We start from the raw sequence: 5,673 nt of genomic DNA on the forward strand, positions 1-5,673 counted from the left end.
GATAATAAGCAGACATTTTCATTTTCACTGCTTTACTGTGGGATAAGTGACAGAAATTAACTGCCTCCTGCATTTTTCTCCACCTGCAGAGATCAGATGCTCTCTGTGTCTGAAGGCATCAACACAGATAGGATGATTAAAGAGAAGACTGAACATACTTCTATTTTCTCTAAACATTTTGCAACTTTCATATATATAAAAAAATGTGAATCAATCCATAAGTATGGTTCCAGATGAAGAATTCCTTCTATTTAATAGGGCATTTGTACACCAGGTGTGGGCTTTTACATAGCTTTTTTTTTTTTATGATAAAATAAAAGCTATTGGAAAGGGGAAAAGGCAGTTGTGTTTCCTCTTGTCTATTAAGAAACATGTTAGTTTGGGAGGAATTTTTTCTTTTATGTTTATGTGTCTCTGTTTATATTTGCCTTGGCTTTAGGGAGAGGACTAATTGTTCCACAGAAATGAATCAGAGAACACAGGTCACCTGAGAAGACAAACTAACAGAAGCATCTTGATCAATGTTTTTAATCTAAATCAGCTATAAGGGCTCTTTAGTGAATAAAATAGTACTAGAAGTTGCATTCTCTACCTCATAAAGCATTAGACTTTCTCCTGACTCGGTGCGTGTAGTTTAAGGAAATAGACTTTAAGCAAAGATTTTGAAACATCGCTGCTTTCTACAATATTAAAAATCCAGAAATAGGAACTACAGTAAATGGAAAAGAACCAACCCTTTTTATAGAACAGAATCAAAACAATCTTTAAAATTTCTAAAATACTGTTGTAACTTTTAAGATGCATTCTTTTAGCTTGAAATTAGAAGAATCCCTGGAAAATATACCTGTAGTCTACACCTATAATTAAAAAAAAAGATATAGGTACATTTTGCCCCTCTACCTAAAGTGTTATTAGGTTACAAATTTTGTCTACTAGTATGCTTTAAATGCCCTCTTATTCACACTCCTGTAAAGCAAGAATGGGTATTATTGAGAAACTTTCCTGATTAAAATAAATTGGTGGCAAAATGAAATAAGTATTTTTATGATTAAAAAGAAGATTAATTATTAGGAACAATGAACAATGATTTTTTCCCAGATGCCAAAAAGTAACTACAGATCTATAAGGTGAAGTAAAAAGAAGAAAACCTTTCTAAAATGGGCATGCATTGCAGTGTTTTATCCCACAAAATTGGAGCTAAAATTATTTCAGTTTGATTTAGATAAAGTTAAAAGTCTTTGAGTTTCAAAGCTTCCCATATGAAAACTAGGTTTTATTTAAATTAGCTTCCCATATCAAAAGCTTAAAAGCAATGATTTTGTCCATACCTTACATAAATTATTATGTTCAAAAGTCTGCATTGTAAAGGCTAGACATTTGTTTTTGATAAATGGAAAATTATTTTTAATAGAATTATGGAATATTTCTCACTGGCAGTATTACAATAGTTTCTTTAAGACAACATCTGTTCTAAATTCTCTTGTCCCTGCAATAAATTCTTTTTTTTTTAATATCATTACCAGCTTCTTTGCAGTTTGGATGGTTAGAATGAGCCCTTCACAGTCATCATACTTAGAAGGTTTGCTTAAGCTGTGGACTGTAATTTGGATCTGGCCTCCAAGGACAACTTCCGAGTTCATAGTCCATTTTCAGGAGCTGTCTTTCTTGTGCAATGCTTACTGTAGGCAGCCTAGCATGAACTCTGTTTTTGTTCACATCATAGTTTTCCTTAACACGTAACATGTTGGGAACCTACTTATATGGTGCAGCCCTTGTGGTTTAGGAAGTCAACCAAAAACACCACCACAACTCCTCCACCTTGGCTTCCAGTCTGCTGGGGAACCTAGAATACATTTTAGTGTCATGCTCGACAACTATGCTGCACATTGGAGTCTGCCGTTGAAGTACAACACAAAGAAGAAAAGACAAGAACTGAAGATAACCTTTGGCATCTGTATAAAATTTATTTGTAGGAACTGTTTCTATAGTACTTGTTTTAGCTGATACCATAAAGGGAAGAGAACAAGTCCGCATACAACCTAAAGTAACTTTTCTATGCAGAAAAACACAGTAAAAGGATGATTTAAGATTGCTCTGGTTTTGGTTGTCTGTAAGTTCTTCAGCCTATTCCTTTTCTGCAGTCCCTTTCCATGCTTCATATACACAGCAGGCAGTGTATTCCATAAACTGTATTTCATAATAAGTGTCAAATGGACTGATTCTTGACTCTTGATGCTAGGACACGCTGCCTGCTGCCTGTGAAGGTCTTCCTCCTGCCTGCGCCCAGCTTTACAAACCTGAATTGTTACTGTAATAATTGGGACTATGTATGTGAAGATATTCCACATCCAAAAAACTTTTCTTGATTTGGACCCCTTTACTGCAGTTTCTCACTGAGAGGGTCAAAATTCTTAGGATTCTGCTTGAAGCCCTTTGTAAAAGAGAATATTCAGGTTGCAATCTAAACTGCATAAAAATTAAAGAAGTCAGTGCTCTCTAATAAAATTCTTGCAGTCTGGTCAGAAATGTGAAAACCCTTTGGAAAGTGTCTATTTCCAGATGGTACTCAGAAGTGAATTGTACATAAGAATGACTTACAAACATGGTTAGATGAAAACTAGACAACACCAACTTCATATTATCTCAAAATTTCAGACTATGATCTACTAAAGTTAAGAAGAGATGCTATGGGAAGTTCAGCCACTTGAGGGAAAACAGCTTTTGTGAGAGGATGGAAACTGGGCAGTTACGGATAGTAACTCTGTCAGTTAATCTGACTTGAATCTACCTGCTTCCATACCTTTAATACGGTTAAAGAACATGATTAAACAGAAGCACTCTCAACCTGCTACTTTGCCATTTACAAGCATATTATTACATAGGCTTTTGTAATTTCAGTTATGATCATCCAATATTTTTGACATTTTCCTTAAGACAAATCCCAAACTGTATTTCAGGTTCATGAGATTGTGCCCTTCTGGCAATGACTCACAATGTAATGAGTCTTTGTGAAATGTGGTGATATTGATCATTAGACCTATCCTGTCCCAGGACGGTATATTTATAATTAAACTAATTTACTTACACAGTGTGGCGACATTACAGAGAAGGTCTTTGATTCAGTACACAGATTTACAAAAATGCAACTCTATGAGCTCAGATAACTGTGTAATTTGTCTTTATCCTAAGAAGAGGAACGAAGTCATGCCAAGAGTACGGCCAAGAAGTGGTTCATAGTTTATTACTAAAAGGGTATTGCATCACCCCTCAAGTAATACAGATCATGCATTGCATCAGGCAGTGCTAATGTCATGGATGTTGTGACATCTTTCTTAGCACCCCTAGTGAATCCTCTTCTGATAGCGAGACTGGGCTGAACAGCTCTGAAGTTTTGTACTGGACAGAGCTCACCCTACATACCTTTTTAACTTTCTTCTAAAAAGAAAAACATAATGGATTTGCTTAGCGGTGGCCATGATTTATTCTGGCAGCAGGAGGACTGTGTCCTCTGTCCTCCTCATTCACACAATCATTTTGACTACTTCTGTGTGAAAAACTTGATTTGTGAATTATAGTTGACTGATGCATGACTAAAAGGTAGAATGCCTCCTTTAAGCACTGGATTTGCTGTAGGTCTAACACTTTCTAGCAATGTTCTTGTTTGCTAACCAGGAAAAAGGACAGCTGCTACTGCTAGAATGATTCATGAAGTCCATTCCCAGCTGTCCTCTTTCTCTGGAGACAGATATGCCAAATAAATGATATTGGCAGGGGGAACAGCCTGATTCCGGCTGCTATTGCCAAGCTTCCTCCAAACACAATAAGCATGGCGTTGGGCATGCCAGTGAAAGGCAGCAGACCTGCAAGCAAAAAACAGCAGCCAGAAGTAGGCTGTTGCCTCCAGAACAATACCGTATAAAATTCAGAAAAGTGTGCAACTGCTTTTTCCCTCTCTTTACCCCTTTTGATTTCATCTCTCCTTTTTCTTCTCAGACTATTTTTCTGTAAGTTTAAACTGTTAAGGTGCTTAAACATTCTATGCTTCTTCACAGTTCTGCTATTGATGTTATCTGTAGTATAAATTTTCCCTTCTATCAGGTTTCATTCAGTTGCTTCTCTCTCTTGTTTCTCTCTCTCCATTTCACCAGTACTTTGCCCATGATTTCTCTATGGAAGAGAACTGGTGAACAAACCAGTCACAGTCCAAACATATGGAACACCTCACTTAAAAGCATGTAAGGGCAACAGAACAAAGGAAGTTGCTAAACATAGCACTGTCCCTACCATTTAGAGATGCCACCTGGCTGGTCTGTAACCAGCCTGGCTGGTCTTACTCATATGTGTCCCAGATCTGTCAGAGCTATTAGGCATGCACGCATTGAATCTGTATGTGTTGTAGCTCTCTGCCAGGGCGTTTGGTTTTGGTTTTTTTGCTTTTTCCTAAAGAGATGCTCACCCCTTATCCAACTTGCAACAACGCAATCTAGGGCACTCACTGTGATGTTGAAGTTCAGGAAAGCTCTGCACTAGACTGATGACAGATGGGTACTGGATTACTGAAGTGCTGAGACTTGTGACTGCAGTGGCAGAGAACCTAGACTTCACAGCACTAGCACGACAAACACCAAAGGCAAACCCAGCCTTCTTCAGACCCTGGTTCATAAAAGGCAATTGTGGGAGATCTCTACCGTATTTTGTAGAGTGCAAAGATGCCAGAAACCATCATTTGTTTAGGATTGCCAAACGTCTTGCAAAGGCTGGCATTTTCAGAATTTGATAGATTATCTCCTGATTTCATAAGGCCACGCAAACTCTTGCCCTCAAGTAAAAATGACTGCCACTGTCTATTACTTTCAAGAGGACAAAACTGAAGTCTGAATACAATTAAAATGAATGACATTTCCATAGCTTTGCCACTGAGGAGGCTGCCTCCAGTATCACCATCCCAGTGTGTTCCTCAGGGAATTGAAACCAAACCCAGGCTGTGTGAGACCGTTCAAGAGGTAGTGTGGATTTATTTATAAAACAAGATTGAAATTGGGAAGAGTATGGAGCATAGGAAGAAAACTCACACTTTTGCTTGCAGTTTTAAGGCTGAATGTTGACCCTGAAGGTTGATTCAAATTGCGGTCTTTGGATGCCTCTCCAAGAAAAGAAAAGAAATTCTGTCTTTAACGCTTGGACTTTTCAGTTTGCCCTAATTTTGCGGAGTGCCATAATTACAACCTCTGAACAGCTGAGGTGAGCAGTACCAAGTGCAGCCTTGGGGTCCCTTCACGACACTGCAAGCACTGTGTGGAGACAGCTCCCACCACCCGGGCGTGTTGGCATGGCGAGGCGAGGCGAGGTGTGGCGTGGCAAGGTGTGGCGAGGCGAGGTGCGGTGAGGTGAGGCATGGCATGGCAAGGTGTGGCGTGGCAAGGTGTGGCGTGGCGAGGTGTGGCGTGGCGAGGGGAGGCATGGCGAGCGGAGGCATGGTGAGGGGAGGCGTGGTGTGGCGAGGGGAGCCATGGCAAGGTGAGATGAGGCGTGGCATGGCGTGGCGAGCGGGCAACCCCCCCCCCCCATCCGCTCCCCCAGCCGCGGCACGGATGCTCTCTCCACTGCTGCCGCACTTCTCGCGAGAGCGGGGCAGGGGCGGGGCCCGGGCAGTGATTGGCAGTGCGGGCTCAG

The sequence above is a fragment of the Apteryx rowi genome, unplaced genomic scaffold, assembly GCF_003343035.1.
Source record: "Apteryx rowi isolate R43461 unplaced genomic scaffold, aptRow1 scaffold_720, whole genome shotgun sequence".
NCBI classification, from domain to species: Eukaryota; Metazoa; Chordata; class Aves; order Apterygiformes; family Apterygidae; genus Apteryx; species Apteryx rowi.